The 21117-nt window shown below is 42.6% G+C and overlaps 1 long non-coding RNA gene across 1 annotated transcript; it reads right to left on the bottom strand.

The window, feature by feature from the left end:
- Positions 1-14681: 14681 nt before the first annotated feature.
- Gm35909 lies at positions 14682-20071 on the bottom strand. Its single transcript, XR_874932.1, has 3 exons — positions 19976-20071; positions 17921-17997; positions 14682-17467 (listed from the first exon to the last, which is right to left on the bottom strand). It is a non-coding gene; the product is annotated as a predicted gene, 35909 (long non-coding RNA).
- Between the last annotated feature and the right edge of the window lie 1046 nt (positions 20072-21117).

The raw sequence follows: 21117 nt of genomic DNA, 5'->3' as shown, positions 1-21117 counted from the left end.
CAAATAATCTTTGGCAGGGTGGGTCTTTCCCTTGTATTATTAGCAGAAATAAATAGCTGGGTTGGGGTAAAGAATTTGGGAATGAATAAGAAATCACCATCTTCCCCACAAATGATTCAATAAGGGTGTGAAGAAATGCCAGGATCCCCAACACTTCAGCCCACTTACAGTTAGGAGAGCAAGACAGACAGACAGAAAGTTCACCTGTTAGAAACCAAAGTTCTCCCCTGGTGAGAAGAGTCAAAGGAAGGAAGGAAGGAAGGAAGGAAGGATGGAAGGAAGGAAGGAAATACGCTGATGCTTGTGAAATTCCATCGGGTGATCTTATAGTAAAACAGACAATGCAAAGGGTAAATGAACTCTGGTAAACCAGAAGCTTCCAGAAGTACTTTGCCAATATCTTCAGAGCAGTAGTGATCTATGAGAATGTTTTAGGAGTATTTAGCTGGATGGTATTGTACATGCCACCTCCTAGTTCTGACTCAAAACCCAATTGATGGTATGCAATCAAATACATGCAATTTTTTATCTTTAAGATTAAGCTATTCTTAAAGTGCACAGAAATAGGTCGTAAATAAGTAGGACTGAGACAGTAAACATCACCCAAGTATAGTGTGGGGACTGAAATCAGTAGATTAAACCAAATGCTTATGCTTTTCATGGGAGAAGGAAGGGCTTAAAAAATTCGAAGGTGGGTTTGTTTCTATTAGTGTGCTTTAAAAGGAAACCAGGGTTACATATGAAAGATTAGTTATTAATGATTTTCTGCAACCATGAAGCAATATTTCATGGCTATAGATACTAAGACATGAGACAGTGCTATCAGGATTGGGATCTGAAACTGGTTTTACGTTTTTAAGGACATAAAAATGGAAAACATTGTTGTGATGGTTTGTGTATGCTTGGACCAGGGAATGGCACTATTAGGTGTGGCCTTCTTGAAGTAGGTGTGTCACTGTGGGCATGGGCTTTAATACCCTAGTCCTAGATGTCTGGAAGTCAGTCTTCCACTAGCAGCCTTCAGATGAAGATGTAGAACTCTCAGCTCCCCCTGCACCATGCCTGCCTAAATGCTGCCATGTTCCCACCTTGATGATAATGGACTGAACCTCAGAGCCTGTAAGCCAGCCCCAAATATATATTGTCCTTTGTAACACTTGCCTTGGTCGTGGTGTCTGTTCGCAGCAATAAAACCCTAACTAAGACAATTGTGAAATTTACAAACCAATTTTATATTAGAAGCATGTAAGTGTAGAGAATAATCCTAAGATGTTCCAAACTTACTATGTAAGGTGAAATAATGTCTGTCTTCCTAATTTGTCTATATCTTATTCCCCTAAAAGTTACTTTCCATAGTAAAAGAGACGCTGTTGGTGTAATTAAGAATCTTGAGACAGTGGCTGGTAAAATGGCTCACTAAGTAAAGGAGCTTGGCACGAAGCCTGAGGACCTGAGTTCAATCCCCTACATCCACATAGAACTTATGAGGAAGGAAGGTTCTGTGAGTTCAATGACAGCCTGGTCTACCTAGTGAGTTCAAGGCTAGCCAAGGCCCCGCAGTGAGTTCTTATATAAAAACAAACTAAGGAATTTGATAAATTACCATATACAGTAATAGAATGCTGTGGTAGAAAATGCCATGGTAATTTCATACCTGTATGCCAGGTTTTTATTCACCTTCACTGCCTTCCCTTGCCCTCTCCCACTCTCTTACAGATCCCACCACTCCATCCTGCTTTTATATCAAATATATTCTATTATTCTCTCATGATCCCCCTCCCTACTCCTTTATACATCTTCCTCCCCTCTTATTGTTCCATTTTTTTTATCTGTGGTCTTATAAGTACATTGAATCTTCATATGTGTAACTTTGATATTAGCAGAAAAGATCAAAGCATCCTAGCACAGGCTGATAAGCAGGTATGATAAGGTGGGACCTTTTCAAAATGAGACTAATACTATGGCTTATCCCTTCGAATTTGGGTGGGAATATAGTTCCTAAAGTCATAAATTAATGACATTTGGAGGATGGAAACATTCCAACACAATGTTTAGAGATATAACCTTTGGGCGTTGATTAGGTTTAGATACATTGATCACTGAATCCTGGTTTAAGAAGAAGAAGGAGGAGGAGGAGGAAGAAGAGGAAGAAGAAGAAGAGGAAGAAGAAGAGGAGGAGGAGGAAGAAGAAGAAGAAGAGCAAGAAGAAGAGGAAGAAGAGGAGGAGGAGGAGGAAGAAGAGGAGGAGGAGGAGGAAGAAGAAGAAGAAGAGCAAGAAGAAGAAGAAGAAGAAGAAGAAGAAGAAGAAGAAGAAGAAGAAGAAGAGAGAATAGATTCATAGGCAGAGACAGATCTCTGTCTTTTTGCTTTTTGATATCTTGCATCAACTGATTCTTCTAGAAAGAAGGCAGTTACCAAAATAAAAGTGATGTCAGCACTATGCCCCTTCATGAGCCAAAGTTTATTCTTAAAAACATTATCCTGCCAGGTACGGTGTGGCTGGGGAGGAATTTTAATCCAGAAGCATGGCTACTCTGGCAAGGGATCATCCAAATACCTTCTAGGTCTGTGTGATCTGGCTGAAATGGCACACTTTTAATCCCTCTACTTGCAATACAGGCACATCCTTAGTGCACACCTTAAATGCTAAATAATGAAAGTAAAGTTGGTTGGTAGAAACTAGCTTTAGAAGGAAGCATCCATGTTTGAAAGTGATGTCTACTTGAGGGGCAAACAAAGTAATGAGTCAAAGAAAAAGTGGACAGACTGAGTCAGAGATAGTATGTGTCCAGCTCTCAGGAGAACAGACCAAAAAGAGAGGCTATTTAAGAAACCAGAGTGGAAAGAAGGGAGAGGGAGAGGGAGAGGGAGAGGGAGAGGGAGAGGGAGAGGGAGAGGGAGAGGGAGAGGGAGAGGGAGAGGGAGAGGGAGAGGGAGAGGGAGAGGGAGAGGGAGAGGGAGAGGGAGAGGGAGAGGGAGAGGGAGAGGGAGAGGGAGAGGGAAGACAATTTTATTGGGACAGTTTTATAGAGACAGGTTGCAGGTGAAGACAGGACAACCAGAGAATGAGAAGGAGCCAAAAGATTAGAACAGATTGCCAGTATTAGTTTGAGACCAAACAGATCAATTCAGTCAGAAGACAAGAGACGCCAAATTGAATCAGTCAGTTTGGAGAGGAGTTTTAGCCTGAAGAGCTGAATTGAACCAGCCAGCCAGAGTTCAGAAAGAACAAAAAAAGGATGAGCTTTTTCAGCAGTAAGTCTTACAGATGACAATTATATCTGGTGAATAAAAGTTACTTTTACATATGATTTTAGCCCCAGTACTCTGGATGCACAGGCAGGCAGATCTCTGTTCAAGGCATCCTGATCTACAGGGTAAGTTCACGGCCAGTCAAGGGCTCATAGTTAAACCCTATTTCAAATAGACAAAGACATTATCCTACCACAGGAGCCAGACAGATGGCTCATCAGTTAACAGAGCTTGAAGACCTGAGTCTGAATGTTCAGCACTCAGGTAAAATAATTAAAGAAAGAAAGAAAGTACAGGGATAGTAGACAGTAGCCAGCCAGGACATTAACATCATTTAACACAGCCTCTACAAGACATGATATTTCAGTTGTCATATATTGCCCACACTCACACACTGAACACCTTTTTAATGTCTGTTTGGCCATGGTGAATGAAGATTAGATGTAGAAAGGAGTAACGTTTTTCGGGTAATTCTGACGAAGCAGATCGTGAGTTGACTCTCTGGGGAAGATCTGAGTATGGGAAAAGAAACAGAGACACTGAGGGGAGCTGGAAAGTGGGTTGGAAGTCTCACAGATGCTATTGAACCCATGTTGGGGGCGGAGGGGTCACTTGAATGTATATCAAAGACAGCATGCATGTGAGGACGATGTCCCGTGCACAGGTGACAGATGATAGTGGGCAAGGAATGGGAGGAAGGAAACTTGACAGTAAGAATGATTTCTCAGTAGCTTCTAGAAGTCCTCGAGCCCTTCCATAGCATAGGCAGATGATTACATGATCTGTGTTTGTTTCTTAGAGAAAAACAAGATTAAAGGAGCTAGCAAGGTGCTTATCATTCCAACATCTGAGAGGCAGAATTTTAAAAAGTAAATTTAGAGTGAGCTAAGTAACTTTCAGAAGTTATGTTTAGATAATCCCAGGGCCAACAGAAGAAATCCAAATTCCCGTCCGTGGCCTATTCCTAGTCTTTCTGTAACCCTGTGCTCCAGTGCCAGGTAAACAATGTCACTCTCGGATCACCAGCATCCAAGCAAGAGCTAAGAGATTTCTGCACCTTCAAGACAGCTCCTCCTCCACCTGTGTGATGTTGTAATTAGGTGTTGTCAGTGAAAACAGTCCTCGCAGGCCTCAGAAGAGATGCACTGGGACCAGGTTTGAAGCTAAGTTTAAAAAACACAGGTGTTGCTTTGTTCAATCAAAGGCTAAGAAGCACCTCTGTGGGATGGAAGCTTGAGAGGTGGACCGGCGAAGGGATGACGTCATCCTTTACTGGAACCCTCAACTAGAAGGAAAAGGCCCTGGAACAGCTTACTAAGCACTTGCTAATGGGGAATTCAGAAAATGTCGTTATTACTGGATCTGAAGAAAGAAACCACATCTACCTCTGGAAATAACCTGTGATGAAAATACATTAGTAAGAGGCACAGAAGCCATGGTGGTTAAAATTAAAGTTCAGACTGTTGTTTGTTTTATTCTTTTGAGGATCTTCTCTACATTACTAAGCAAGCTCTCTACCACTGAGCTCCATCCCAGCCTTTAAGGTTAGGCTTTGAAGTCGATAACAAATTATAATTAAGGTGGACTTTTGGTTTTATCTTTGGGGGCTGGGCTGACATTTGTACATTGGTGTGCTGTGTGCACATTACTGCCACAAGCACTGTACCTGAACCTACAGAAATCACCATGAAAAAGGACTTTTCGGTTGGCGTGAAAATGATGGAAGTTAGGTTCTACTGAGAAGGCTCAGCATGTGAAGGCATTTGCCACATAAACCCGGGGACCTGAGGTGGATTCCCCCAAACCAACTTCACAGTGTTGTCCTCTGCCCCGCCCCCCCCCCACACACACACACTGTGGGCTGGGTCATAAACACCTTTTTCTCAATATTATGTGTACATGTAGTCAATGGTTCTGCAAAAGAATGGTAATTACTTTCTAGCAGTCTCACAAGCATGATGTTTCAAAGTTGAATTGTATCATATATTGCTGCTCCGTGCTAACTACCATCCTAGTGTATAAAATACACTGTTTCGTGTACTCTCCTCACTTGCACAGTCCAATTCCCTTCCACCATCCCAGCTCAGCACAGGGAAAAGGCGGGCACACAGCTTTTGCTCCGAGGCTTTGCAGCCCCCAAGTCAAGAACCTGCAAGCTCAGAAAACACAGAGAGAAGCTTCCCTTTAAACTTGAGGCTCTTTGCCCCCACTCCCATCTCCATTATCTCCGAATCCAGGTACATCTGTAGCAGGAATCTGTTCTCTGGAACCCCGCAGCAGTATTTCCCCTCGTCTCTATGGAGACAGCTCCTATCAACTTTTGAAGGAACTTGCCTGTATTGTAAACAAACCTCTCTTGGCAATTGGCCTGTTTTCTTTTCCTATCTCATCTTCCATCTGCTCAAAGGCTTCGCTTCAAAAAGAAATAGGTTGCAGGTGTGTACTTTTTCTCTCTCGACTACCCTCCCCCTTTGTTTCTGAAAGAGGTGGATCTTGGAGACTAAACTCCCGCTCCACTGGTGACATTAACAGTCACCACACAATGAGGCCCAATACCTGTGTGTACCTGTGAACCCCTAGCTGGAGCAGACCGACACTTTGAACTACGGTTAGGTTTTAACAAAAGCCCTCATGGAAACAGGAGGCACCCTCATGCGTTTCGTGAAGCAAATTACCAAACAACAAACAAACCATAGTGCCAGCCAAAGATGAAACCAAGTCAATCTTTTAGGCTCTTTCATTAAAGACAAAAGTGATTATTACGCAAGTATTTTAATGACAGGAACAGCCTTGCTAATAATAATCACTGTGTGGGGAGAGGGGGTTTTTATTTCCTTTTAGGAAAAACAAAACAAAACAAACAAACAAAAGGCCTCTCATGTTTAACTTGGGGTTTCATGGCTTCAAACTTGAAGTGCTTTATCTCCGAGGCTTAGGATGTGGCTAAGTTATTTGTCTGATATAATATCTTTAATAGTCTTAAGTTCACTTTTCTACACTGATTTTCCCTTGGTGTCAGAGCTATCACATCAAGTGCCTGCTGGAGTAAACACAATGGTCTGGCATTATTCCGAATAAATATAGAAGGTCAACCAAGGAGAAGAGGAAAAAGATAAATTCCCTTCACCAAACACCAAATTTGAAGAAAGCTAATTAGAACTTGGCTGGAATTATAGGGGAGACTTATGCACAGATGAACCGCAGTCTTAGATGTCTCCTGAAAATGTGCTGTTTGCCTACTTTGCTTTTCATTTCCTTCACCATTCATGAAAAGGGCCACGTTACTGATAATATCAAAGGAAACCTCATTCTTAACTTATTTTAATTGACGTATGAAAATTTTCTGTGAATTTATAATCTGTAGTGTATTTTCTGAGACACAGTCATCTTTCTGTATCATAGGAGATTATTTCCAGACTCCTCTCAGCTGCTACAGTCTGAGATGCTCAAGTGGCTTATGGGAAATGGCCTTGTATTTTCATCTTGATGCATATTTTATATGCATACGCACATCCTATGCATATTTCAATCATTTATAGATTACTCATGATTAACAGTACATTGTACATAGTAAATTCGTATTATTTTAGGAATAATGATAAGAAGAAAAGTGTATTTTCAGTATAGAGGCAGATGTTTGTTTTTATATTTTAAACATTTCTGATCTGAAAGTGACTGCAGCTGTAAATTTAGAGCTCAGGGGAGTCTCGCTCTTGAACAATGCAGTCAAGCTAGGCCATCTTGTCTCCTCATGTCCTGGCCAGTCTCTGTGGTGATTGTTTATACTGCACCCAAATCCTAGGTTTGAGAACAACATGGTGGCCTCTCTTAGACAAATAATAGAAAATAATGCCACTGGCACTAAGTTTCCAGAATGGTTTTGGTTGTTGACAATCTTGTCTCCTCATGTCCTGGCCAGTCTCTGTGGTGATTGCTTATACTGCACCCAAATCCTAGGTTTAAGAACAACATGGTGGCCTCTCTTAGACAAATAATAGAAAATAATGCCACTGGCACTAAGTTTCCAGAATGGTTTTGGTTGTTGACAAACTTAAGGAGGATTTGTCCAAGGCACAGAATTCATAAGAATGGGATCCTTTTTCCTTCTAAGGTGTTTTTAAGCCTTTTCTTTTCCTTTTCCAATTTTTTATTAGGTATTTTCTTCATTTACATTTCAAATGCTACCCCGAAAGTCCCCTATACCCTCCCCCCACCCTGCTCCCCTACCCACCCACTCCCATTTCTTGGCCCTGGCGTTCCCCTGTACTGAGGCAGATAAAGTTTGCAAGACCAAGGGGCCTCTCTTCCCAATGATGGCCAACTAGGCCATCTTCTGCTACATATGCAGCTAGAGACACGAGCTCTGGGGGTACTGGTTAGTTCATATTGTTGTTCCACCTATAGGGTTGCAGACCCCTTCAGCTCCTTGGGTATTTTCTCTAGCTCTTACATTGGGGATCCTGTGTTCATTCAATAGCTGACTGTGAGCATCCACTTCTGTGTTTGCCAGGCACTGGCATAGCCTCACAAGAGATAGCTATACCAGGGTCCCTTCAGCAAAATCTTGCTGTTAAGCCCTTATTTTTACTGTGTAGTCTAACTTTAACACATTTAATTTTGCAAGCAATTTTATATTATAGGACGAAAACCCCAAGCCAATAGAAACAAACACCGACAAAGGACTGTATGTGGTGTATGCACATGTCTCTGTGTTTCCATGCGCTTGTGAGTGCACACACATGTATGAATGCCTGTGGAGCTCAGAGGCTGGGTAGCTTTATTGATCACTCAATTTTCAAGGTAGGTGTGATGGTTTGTATATGCTTGGGCCAGGAAGTGGCACTATTTGAATGTGTGACCTTCTTGGAGTAGGTGTGTCACTGTGAGCCTGGGCTTTAAGACCCTCTTCCTAGCTGTGTAGAAGCCAGTCTTCTCCTAGGGGCCTTCAGATGAAGATGTAGAACTCTCAGCTCCTCCTGCACCATGCCTGCCTGGATGCTGCCATGCTCCTGCCTTGATGATAATGGGCTGAACCTCTGAACCTGTAAGCCAGCCCCAGTTAAATGCTGTCCTTATGAGTTGCCTTGGTCATTGTGTCTGTTCACAGCAGTAATACCCTAACTAAGACAGAAGTATCTCTCATTAATCATGGATTTCATCAATTTAGTTAGGCTAGTCAGCCTGTGAGTTCCAGGAGCCTGCCTGTCTCCTGTCTCCACTCCCATGCTAGGATTATAGATACAGCTCACACCTGCTATGGGTTCTGGGGATGCCAGTTCAGGTCTGTTTGCACTGCTGACAAATTATGACTGAGCCATCTCCCCAGCCCCCAAATAATCTTTTCATCTATCTTTACAAAACAATTGTTTTGTATGTGGCAAAAATCAACAATAGTTATTTAAAGTAATACATATGTATGTGTGCATATATGTATGTATGTATGTATGTATGTATGTATGTATTAACTTTATTGAAGCCACTTTATTGAGGAAAAAAAGTCAGGCTGTACAAGGTTATTTTTGTTACTTGGTTCCATCCTGTTCATAACATGTATTGGACAAAGACTGCTATGGTCAAGTGCATTCTTAGTTAGGTGTTGTTTTAAGTCTGTAGTATTGTTGTCACTCTTATGGATTTATTTATTTATTTATATTTTTTATAAGTGGTTTGCTCACATTTATATCTAAATATCATATGCACCCTGGAACTAGAGTTGGATAGCCGGTAAGTGGTATGTGGGTGTTGGGAATCAAACCACAGTCCTCTTCAAGATCCAAGTCTTAACCACTGACCTACCTCTGCAGCTGCCCACAGTGGTGGGATTGTTATTGCTGTTTTAATCATGGTCTGGTAACAATTTCCAAAGATTGTGTAAGCTACTTTCCTAAATACTGTGGCATCAATACCTGAGGACAACCTAAAGAGAATTATTCAAATAGTTCAGTGGTTTCAGGAAGTTCACCCCATCGTCACTTGAGCTCTGTGTCTTCGGCAGAATATCATGGTAACTGCAACATGCCACAGAGGCAGTTTTTTGGCTCATGTTAAACAGGTTCCTGCATGCAGTCACCTACTTCCTCTGGGTAGTCCTCACCAGGTAAGTTTCCAGAACTACCATAAAACCAGCACCAGCTGAAGACCCCATGCTGAACACGTGTCAGTGGAGACACTTCATATTCAAACCACATCACAGCATTATATCCCTGCCCCAACAATACAACCATTGTGCCAGAAATAAACACAAGGCACGTAAGAATATTTCACTGCTTTCTCAACGGTTTGCCCCAGCGCTTTGTTAAGAGCACACCTCATGCTGCTGCTAGACAACCCTTGCCTTTATTTGTACACTAAAGGGTAAGATTGAGTCTAATCTCAAAGCACAGTATAAGCCCCAAGTATGTACATGAATCCCTTCAGAAAACGAGTCAGACTTCTCGAGGCAATAGAAGTTGGGGGTGGGGGTGGGTGATGTTAAATTATGCAATGGAAAAAATCTGATAGCCAACTTTATGGACCAAATCTACGTGGAAACTTATTTTCAAAGCTGCCGTAGTAAGTCTAAATGGGAGAGTCCCTAGTCCAGGAAAGAGTTGATCATGGCTCTTGGCAAACATGTGGAGAGCTGGCTTGTCTCTGGAACTCTTTAGTTTCTTCCCTGCTGTCCTTTCCACTTCTCAGTTGGATTTATAAGCTGATCTGTCAGTGATTTCCAGCAGTCACCTACTCTGCCTCCTTCATTTTGAATCTCTGCAAATGCAGCTGCGCTTGTGTCGTTGGTTATGGCTTCAGGGCAAAGGCATCTTACAGAACACTTTTTTTCTGGAGGCTTGAAGCTCACCTGAGAACCCTGCAGGATAACTCTGTGAACATGCATGGATTTTCATGCAGGAAGTATTTCCTGAGCACGTACTATGTGTCTTGCACTGCTAAAGGCTTAAAAAGGAAGGAGGATCTAATGTCTTTCCTCATGCGATGGCCTCAGTAATGGAGAACATAAGCTTTCATTAAATACATAAACACACATAGCATTATAATACCGAAACTTTTAACAGAGGGATTTGACATTCAGCATTTGGAAACAATTTTCAGAGAAGATGTCCCAGTGGGAAGCAAGGCTTGAGTTAAAATGTGCAGAGGACACAGTGATTAAGCAGACAGATAGTAGGATTTATTGTCTGTTCCTGTTTACTGGGACCTCGGTCTCATAAGAGTCAGCATGTGCAGCCTTTGAATCATGACCCACAGGCCTGCAACTGCTCATGTTCAAGTTTCGGTGACTATTACATGAATGAGTTTACCTAGTCAAATACAGAGGAAGGACAGAGTGATTCAGACAGGGCTATACAAAATGTTCAAACTGAAGGAACTATGGAAAAGAAGACATTGAGACAGCCCAACAGTTCAGAGGCAGAACGCAAGTCTAGGAAGCCGAGGGGTTGGAGAAGGGCATTATTCCCAGGTGCTGTCAGTAGGAGCCATGTGACTGCGTCCCGTTTTGATTATTGGCCATCCAAGACTCCAGAGCTTAATTTGGACTACAGTAGCTTTGTAGAAAAGACCCATAGGAGACATGATGCTTTCATTGCCTAGGAAAGCTGTAAACAATTATTATTCTCACACCACACCAGAACTGTAAACCAAAGCTGGTCAAGCTGGCCCACACCTTTAATCCGGGCAGGCAGAGGCAGAGGCAGAGGCAGAGGCAGAGGCAGAGGCAGAGGCAGAGGCAGAGGCAGAGGCAGAGGCAGAGGCAGAGGCAGAGGCAGAGGCAGAGGCAGAGGCAGAGGCAGAGGCAGAGGCAGAGGCAGAGGCAGAGGCAGAGGCAGAGGCAGAGGCAGAGGCAGAGGCAGAGGCAGAGGCAGAGGCAGAGAGGCAGAGGCAGAGGCAGAGAGGCAGAGGCAGGCAGAGAGGCAGAGGAGGCAGAGGAGGCAGAGGAGGCAGAGAGGCAGAGAGGCAGAGAGGCAGAGGAGGTAGGCAGATCTCTGTGAGTGACAGGGCACAGATCTATGCAATAAGACACTATCTCAAAAGAATAGAAAGAAAGAACAAAGAAGAGAGGAATGGAAAGAGAGATGATGTAAACTGCTTTAGAGTGCCTTCAGCAGCACAAAGGCCAATGTAAGAAGTTAGTTCTCTCTCTCTCTCTCTCTCTCTCTCTCTCTCTCTCTCTCTCTCCTTTCTCCCCTCCCTCCTTCAGCTTCTCCTCAGCACATCCTCTTCTTACCCCCTGTTTCTTTCTTTTCACCTGTCCTTCTTTCTTCTTTTCCTTCATCGACTCTGTAGGTGGTGCTTTGCTTTGCTCTGACAATCATTGGCATCCACATATAACATTTAAAAAGAAAGATAACCTAGAATGATACAACTCTTGGACTTCCCCTAGAGTCCTGAGCACGCACCCCAATATATACAGGAGCTGAAACAAAAGTCTGAATATACTAGACAGAAATAGATCCCAACTCAAGTAAGTTCTGAATAGCATTAGATCAAAATGTACTGTGTGTGAGTTAAATTGGAGAAGCTTCCTGAGGAAAACAGAGTTTTAAAAAATCACTTAATGTACAATGTACATGCATTCAAAACTTAAGGCAATTTGGGGAAACAAAATCACTCCTACTACAGAATTTTGATGCCAGACAAGAACATCCAATGGATTTTTCCCCCTATTCCCTCTTACAAACAGGAGTCTTTCATTGTGCTAAAGAAATATAAAAACGTTCACCCAAGGGACAGACAAAGGGCATAGTAGTTCATGACCCCATTAAAACTACAGAGCTGCAAATTCCTCAAAACTGAAACATCTCTACTTAAACTACAAAGTATTAATTTGTCATTAACCTTCACAACATCCTTTTCCTGTTCCATGGGAAAATTTAGTGTCTTCATATAATTGTTTCTTTTAGTACGTATGCCACACCATCTGCAAGCATCTTCCATGGGATTAAAGCGCAGCTGGTTCATGGTCCATTTATTAGGTGTTCCCTACCTGAAGGCACAGAAATCAATTGATGATGACTGTTTTTGAGAATATTTTCCCCTATTTTTGGATCAACACCTGCTAGTCTGGTCTTGTGTCTCTTTCACTCTCTCAGATAGTGTTTCACTGCTTAGAGGCCTTTGAAAGGCAACAGATAACAAACACTCTTTGGTCCCTGGATTTCAATAGAATAACCTGAAACTCCTTATCATGAAGGCCTAGGCAGACCACGATATTGGGGAGTGGCTGAGGTTTCCCAGGTCCTAATTCCATGAATAATTTGATTTCTTTTCAACAACAACAACAACAAAACCCAATGGGTTAAACTAAATGTATATTCGTATACCTAAGATAGTTTTATTTATTTAACAGCAGCAACAGTGACCTGCCTAGGTCTTTCCTCTTTGCTCATTTCAAAACCTAGTACTCTGTTTACAGCCTGTCTTCTGCATGCAGACAAGGACTGGCTAGACATCAAGGCATCAAGGGTCATGTCTCAGCGGAGACAACAGTGGGGCTGAATACAAGCACATTTTCAGATCTCTTGATGAAGAGGCTTTTAAGTAGTCCTGTTGACTAGTTCAATAGCCATGAGATGAGCTCTCTGTGGATGTCAGGCTGGGTTGTTAAGCCATGTTCAAAGGCTTTTAAGAAGAAAACTATCAATCTGGCTAAAGAATTCTGGCTTCCAAATGTTAACAAACTTGTGTGTGTGTGTGTGTGTGTGTATGTGTGTGTGTGTGTGTGTGTGTCTTTGTGTGTGTGTGTAAGAGAGAGACAGAGAAACAGAGATGTGTCCCCCTCCTCACTGTCCCACACCTTGCTGTGTGTCTGAATATGATATTTATATAGCATGTCATGATTTGCAAGGATACAACAATCAATTAGAATGCCTTACCAATGATCTCCTGCACTCTAGGCATTTAGGTTGTTTGGTTGATAAGCGGGCAAGCATTTTTGCCCATCCATCAGTATCTGGAAACTGGCTAGTGTGAGTGAATAGATTGATTCTGATCTGTACTCCTCTCCTTCCAGAGCACATGTATCACCTACCAGGGTCTATTATAATTCTGGCACAGCAGGCCAATGCCTCTCAGAGTGACCTATGGCAAATCAGTTGACTCCTCTTTAATCCCTCTATTTGATAACAATGAAATAAACACAAACTGACTACAGTTCTCAGAACCGGCACAGCGCTAAAACAAGCAGAATGATATGACAATAAAATTGGGTCATACAGGGGAATACACAGAAATGCAAAGGAAATAGGTGCTTCCCATCTGCTTAGAAAGCAAGAGTGAAAACGGGGTGTAGGGGGGGCATTTTTTGTACAATGTATCAACGTATCACATGCCAATAAAAAGCCTTTGGCCAATGAGTTGAGGGAGGATTAGAAGGTGGGACATCCTGGTAGAGAGAGATTGGATTTCTGGGATAGAGACAGGCACAGGAGAAGATTCACTCTGGAACACTGAGACAGCAGCAAAAAACTGAGGACCAGGTAACCAGCGACGTGGCAAAACTTAGAATCACAGGATGAAAATGTTGTGAGCTTGTCAGGGACGGAGCCTAGGCTTTTGGCATAGGCCTTTATTCTTATATAAGGAGTCTCAGAGTCGTTATTTCGGGAAACAAAGAAGTTTCTTTAGGATGATATTTTGAAGCTAAACAGCAACAGTGATTGGACAACACTGTGATATACCAATAGCTATTGTATTTTATACTCCAAAATGCTTATTTTTACATATATTGAATACAATTAAAGTTTTATTATAAAAATTTCAAGCTCTAAAGTACATCTTTCTCACTATTTTGAAAAGAATGCTGAATGTTGTCTACACATTCCAGAGAGACAGTTGTTCCACTGTGATTCCTCGGCCTACGCATGGTGTGTTCAGAGAGAGCCAGAATGCATTGTCATTGAGTGTGTGTGTGTCCTCTGCCGAGTTACATGGAATTGAGTCTGGATGAGAAATGGGGGAATGCTGCCACCTCCCCATTGAAAATATTTCCTGACAAGCAAGAAAGTATTTGCCTCTTGGATATTAAAAAACAATGAAAGCATCGTCCATGATATGAAAAACAAATGACTAAGCAACACTAGTGTTGAATTATCCTTGGCTGTCATCTATTCTGTGACACAGGAGTTTCTTATACCAAGCTCTGTTTTCACATAACTGGAGTTAACATTTGTTCTTCCAGCCGGGTGGTGGTGGCACTTGGGAGGCAGAGACAGGCGGATTTCTGAGTTCGAGGTCAGCCTTGTCTACAGAGTGAGTTCCAGAACAGCCAGGGCTATACAGAGAAACCCTGTCTCGAAAACAAAAAACCAAAACCCAAAAACCAAACAAACAAACAAAAAAACATTTGCTCTTCCACAAATCAGCAAGTGTTTATTATACTCTACTTTAAAGGCTTCTACTGAGGAGTAATAGGAAATGACAAAACCAAGTTTGATTGTGATTATTTTATTTACAGAGTAGTGTTTGCTTCTCAGACAGATGATGTCAAACTCTGGTTAGGTGAAGAGATACAGAATAACCTCTTCTGTAAGTTCTGGCAAGACTACCTTGACATTCATTATTCTTAGTGCACCGCAGGGGGCAAGCAAGGTTAGATTATTTACTGCCCACTGTTAGATCACAAAGTTTGAAGGGCCTGGTAGATACTACATTCAGGGTTTGAATCATATCTCAGGCATTTTTGCTGGTACAACTGGGACCCAGAAGATCTAGTTTCAATTGCAGTCCTGTTAATAAGGTTGCTAAGTGCCATTAAATAAATCCTTCAGCCCAATGGGTCTCAGGTAGCTCCATTCCTATGTGAGAAGGTAGGGTACATTTTTTCAGATATGCTGTCTATAGAGACTATACTTTCAGTTAGCAAATGTGGAAACTAGTAAAGATTTTTCCTGGTCATTTCCTGTTTTGTTTTGTTTTGTTTTGTTTTGTTTTGTTTCGTTTCGTTTTGTTTTTCAAGACTGGTTTCTTTATCTGTAGTCCTGGCTGTCTTAGAACTTGATCTGTAGACCAGGGTAGCTTCAAACTCACAGAGATCTCCCTAGTGCTAGGACTAAAGGTGTGTGCCACCATGCCCAGCCAACCATTTCTTCAGCCTTTATCTTAGCATAACTCTGTTCTTAGATGCATCAAGTCACACTGAAGACTCATGAAGTCCTGTTTGCAGTACCATCTTCAACTGAGGTAGCTCTGGAGGAGTTCTTTGGGTTCTTTAGGGTGCATGTGAGCTTCCTAGAGTCACCCTGTTCCCATCTCCATAAAACACCCCCTCATGTTTGTTGCCTCCCTTTAGGTCCTTGAAAATGTTGTTTCTATCTTGTTTATGGATGTTAAAGGAGAAACGCTAACACTGCATTTGAGCCACTCTATCTCTGGCTGAGCTGACAAGGTCCTACACCCAGTCCCATTGTCAGCCTACAGGGGTGTGAAAGAGATAAGGTGAGGTGGGAACCTGATCCACTGACAGCCAATCAGAAGAGCTTTTGTCTGTGAATCTGAGCAGGGTGACTCATCAGCCAATCCCATAAGCTTTCAACAGGAGAACAAAAGCCCACTATTATTATCCCAAAGGCTGTGCTTGGTTTTATTCCCCTGTGAAGAAGAAGAAGAAGGAGAAAGGAGAAGGAGAAGGAGAAGGAGAAGGAGAAGGAGAAGGAGAAGGAGAAGGAGAAGGAGAAGGAGAAGGAGAAGGAGAAGAAGAAGAAGAAAGAAGAATTTAGTTTAACTGTCAAGAGCAACTTCAGAATTGCCAGAAAGCAAAGTTCAGAGGGAGAATCCAAAAAGACAAACTAAGTGCACTACATCTAGGTCTCCATAGTTACAGAGTGGGGAAAAGCAACTGTAATCCAGAGAGAGGATCTTAGTAACCTCATTTATATGAAAAGCAAACAAAATTGTATAAAATAAAATAAAATAACCTCAGCATCCCAGTCACTCTTCTTTTTCTTTTTAAAGATTTATTTGTTTATTATGTATACATTGTTCTGCTTGCATGTATGACTGGACACCAGAAAAGGGCACCAGATCTCATTGCAGATTATTGTGAACCACCATGTGGTTTCTGGGAATTGAACACAGGACTTTTGGAAGAGCAGCCAAGCACTCTTAACCTCTGAGCCATCTCTCCAGCCCCCTCACCCCAACCCAGGCCTCTTATATATATTATATAAATACTGATGTGTTTTAGAATCCAGAAAAAACTCTCCCAGAATTTGTACCAGGAAACACAAAAGGTATAGAATGGCTGTCATTTTCTACCCTGTGACTAAGAAAGTGGCAGGAGGTAAGGGCACCCAGTCCACCCAGAGAACACGCTATCTACCTTTGTCGGGAAGGAACCTCCAGGGTGAGGAGGCAGGAACGTCACACAAGGAAAACCAGAAATCAAAGCAAGCAAAGCAACAAGTCACCCCTTACACTCCGGATGCTTTTCTCCAGCTGCCCACCTTTTTTCCCTGCATTGTTTTTAAATTGTTTTATCATTTTTATCATCAGAGGCTAATAGAGCTTGGAAAGGTAATCATGACACCAGTTTCTTTCTTTCTTTCTTTCTTTCTTTCTTTCTTTCTTTCTTTCTTTCTTTCTTTCTTTCTTTCTCTCTCTCTCTCTCTCTCTCTCTCTCTCTCTCTCTCTCTCTCCCTTCCTTCCTTCCTTTCTTCTTTCTTTTGAGTTTTCTTTTATTGGATATTGTCTTTATTTACATTTCAAATTTCCCAATTTCTGCCCCCCCCCCCAGAAACCTCCTAGCTCATTCCCCCTCCTTCTGCTTCTGTGAGAGTGTGCCCACTCCGACCTCCTCACCCTTACATTCCCCCTACACTGGGACATCCAGTCTTCACAGGACCAAGGGCCGCTCCTCCCATTGATGCCCAACAAGGCCATCCTCTGCTACATATGTGGCTGGAGCCATGAGTCCCTCCATGTGTACTCTTTGGTTGGTGATTTAGACCCTGTGGGCGCTGGTTGGTTGATATTGTTCTTTCTATGGGGCTGCAAACCCCTTCAGCTCCTTTGGTCCTTTCTCTGACTCCTCCATTGTGGTCCCCGTGCTCAGTCCGATGATGGTTGGCTGTGAGCAGTTCCTAAGTGAGACCGAAGCACCGCATCCCCATGGCGTGGCTTTTCTAGCTGCTCATCACCCAGATGGCTCAGGAAGGAAGGAAGGAGTCTTTCCAAATGCTGCTTGAGTGCTGGCTCCAGAAGTCCATCATCCTCCAAGCATCTTTTGAAGAAAACGATTCGGAAGTCCTTTATTTATAGATTCCAGAGACTGTACTCCATAATCCTGCTATCCTGATCATACTGGTTTGGAAACTGGCATTGGATTCAAACACAATTGTCTATCGGCATTTCAGCAATACGTTAGACAACTTAAAAGATAGTTTCAAGATATTTCTCTATACAAACCGAGTTGATGTAAAAATTATCCAGAGACTTAAATATCAGATACACGAGAGCCTATGGAAAGGTAAGCAAGAGAGGCTAGCATAATGCCTAAGCCAGGACTTACTATAAATAATGAAATAAAAGGGGGAATGTAACAAAAAGCCAGGCACAGTGCAGAATAGCTAATACCTGCTGCCAGGAGGAAACTGCTGACTACGTCAGTCAGTATAGGTCTATTAGGCATCTTCTATATGTGAAGATTCAAATGTGAGTCAAATGAAATACCTACCTGATGAAGTTATAAGCACCTCACCACATAGTGACCAGAGTGCAGCAAATGCCCGAAGAGCCAAAACACACCACATGCTGAAAGCAAAATAAAGGGAGAGAGCTGAGTTAGGGTGTTGGTGAGTGGCTCTGGCAAGCAGAAAGCCTGGTTAAGGGTGTCTGACCTTGCAAGGCAGATCTAAAATGCTCAAATAGAAATCAAATGGGAGAACTGTGATAGAATGAAGATATCAGGACAAATAGGGGCCAGAGGAGAGGTTAATCTAGACATTCAGGTAAAGGCCAGATCATGCCAGCACTTGTAGGCCATTTTCATGATTTGGTTTTTAATCCCAAGAGCAGAGGGAGGCCATCAAAGGATTCCAATGCGGAGAGACAAGCTGAGATGTGCACCTAACCTGACAAGGGGAACCTCTGTGGGAACGGGACTTAAGAGTGGTAAACCAGTTCCTAGGCTTCTGCAGAGTCCAGGGCAGTGATGGTGTCTTAGCGTGCCGGGCGGTATCCCAGACATCCAATTCCTGGCTGCGAGACAACATCTAACTCAGCTCTGCATCTGTTCTCTATGGCTTGATCCTCGTATCAGGTAAACACTCAGGATGCAGTTGTTGGCTGAATGGAGATCAATCCCCAAGGACCCAGTAATCGACAGTAGCAATAGTAAGATTCCCCCTCACCAGCAAATCCTTGCTGAGGAGAGATGTCTAACAGCACGGTATTAAGTTCTGTACTTCTCTCGCACAGGTGCATGAAGGCAAGGGAAACTTTTTTGCCCTGAGATAACCTCTTTCATTGATAATAAGGGAATTGGTCAGGCAAGACATAGAGGTCCTGGTAAGGGAATATCACCGGCTGGCATGTGCAAGACCCGAATTTCAATTCTGAAAATTACAAAACAAAACAAAAGTTTAGTCAGGCATGGTCTTGGAAAGCTGTGGCAGGGAGATTGAAAGCTCAATAACAGACTCTGTCTCAAAAACACAACCAAACAAAACAACAAAACAAACTAACAAACTGAGACCCTGTCTCAAATTGCCCAGCTGCGTTCATCTCTCATGGTATCGCAGCTGGGTGTAATCCCAAGGCCAGAGGTGTAATTCGGTGATAGAGTGTTTGTCTAGCCTGTAAAAGGCCCCAGATTTGTCTGCCAGCACTGAAAGAAATCAGCCGTTTGTCTCCACTTCTTCCTCTGTAGGGTAGAATCATTAGCCTTTTGCCTATCTGAAACTGCTACAGTGGAGATTAAGTAAGATTACACGCGTTAATCTTTTATCACGAGGTTTGACACATAGAAAGCTCTCAATAAACATCATTATCTTTATCGTCCTTCACTGGACTCTGAGCTCTGCAGAGGGAAGCACTCTTTGTTGGAGGACAGGTCCCTCCCCGTCAGGTTCTCATCCATCTGTCAGAATCTCAGGATTTTATTTCCCATGTTCATTTCAGAGCCATCTTTGAAAAGTCAGGTAGTATAACAATCTCTCGTCCCTGGAAGGGAACACTCTTCCCACCCTGTAATTATTATCCTCTCCATTGCCTTCCTCTTTTCCTGTTCCAAGCAAAATTATTCCGTCTGCTTGCCTTTCCCCCACAATCCTGCTGTTTCAAAGTTAATTGCGTCTACTTGCATTACACACCTGCCTTACCTTATTTTGTCTATTAATTTTGTGTTCTTGTAAGTAGATTGCATCTCCTCCACGTGTCCCCTTTCCCTTCTTAATAATGAACTTTCTCGCTCTGGTATTGGCTGAGAATTATCCTTCAACCCAGGCTTCTTCATTCAGTGTCCAAATTCTTTGCCGCTTAGGTGGTTGCTTTTGGCACCTACCTTGTTCATTCACCTTTGTTAGGCAACGGGTCTCAGAAAACATCTCTCTCTCTCTGACAGACTACAGGAGGGAATTATTCCTCCAAACATTTTTTTTAAACTATCCTTTCCTTTGAGTTGGTTTTTATTGTGTCCTCCCTTTGAATGTCTAGTAATGAGCGTCTTCCAGGTAGAATTGCACATTGTCTATACTTCTGGCAGGTAAAGGGAAGAAGAAAAAAGGCTCACCTTCAGGCACTCTTCCAAAGTGAATCAAATAAAACCCCTCCCAGGGAGCCCCATCCCTCTGGGCACTTCTCGGCATGGCACGCTTCCTCCGGGAAGATTAATTCTGCCTTTTCCAATTTTCATGCTTTACTGGCGCCCCTCACCTTCCATATCTGGGTCCTGTGTAGGTTTATTGTGTTCCTTAATTGTACTCTTAACACAGACTTCATCCACCGATTCTCAGCCTCGTTTCATGGCCCGCTGCATGATCAGATTCATCTCCTGATCTACACCCCTCCCCCACCCCACCCTCTTGAATTTCTTTATATAATTCTTAAACAAGATCCTTGGGATTTTGTTCGTTGGAAGCATTTTTTTTCTCTTCCTTTCTTTCTTTTAACTCGAGGCCTCTTGTTTTGCTTGGTTTTGTTTTGAATTCTCACTTATTACTATGGGGGGTTATGTTTCCAAGGCTTTGTGCTTTGTTTGCCTGAATTGCTGCCTTCACCCCTAAATGATCGGCTTGAATTTGTCTGCTTATCCACAAGGGATCCCAGAAAGGGGGTGGGGTGGAGTAGGGGTGGAGGGGTGCATATGAATTACTGGGTTAGGAACCAAGGAATCTTAATATAGAAGCCTCACCTCACTGCTTTACCCAATCTCTCTGACACGATGCGTTCCTGGCTATATATAAATTCCCCAACTCACAGGAAACTCACAACTATACAAGGGCAACTTCCCATCTCATATATTGAAGGGTCTACAAAACACTTCTTCATTCTTAAATAAAATCAATCTCAACACAACTTCACACCTGTGTAGTACTCTTGCTCTCAGAGTTTGTATGGATTACACTGAGACCACAGTCCCTGATTACATCTTTTAGTTATTTTCAAAATATAGACCCCCAACCAGGTAGTGGAGGTGCACGCCTTTAATCCCAGCACTTGGGAGGCAGAGGCAGGCAGATCTCTGAGTTGGAGGCCAGCCTGGTCTACTGAGTGAGTTTCAGAACAGCCAAGTCTACACAAAGAAACCTTGTTTTTAAAAAAGCAAATGTTCATGATATATCCTAAATATTGGACTACTACACTCTTCTGAGCCAATTGTCCTAAATTCTTTAACCCACTGGCCAAGAGCTCTGAACTCTATTTTCTCTTACG

This window comes from Mus musculus, chromosome 14, assembly GCF_000001635.26.
Source record: "Mus musculus strain C57BL/6J chromosome 14, GRCm38.p6 C57BL/6J".
Classification (NCBI taxonomy): Eukaryota; Metazoa; Chordata; class Mammalia; order Rodentia; family Muridae; genus Mus; species Mus musculus.
The sequence above is the reverse complement of the archived record's forward strand: the minus strand, read 5'-3'. Positions and strand labels throughout refer to the sequence as shown.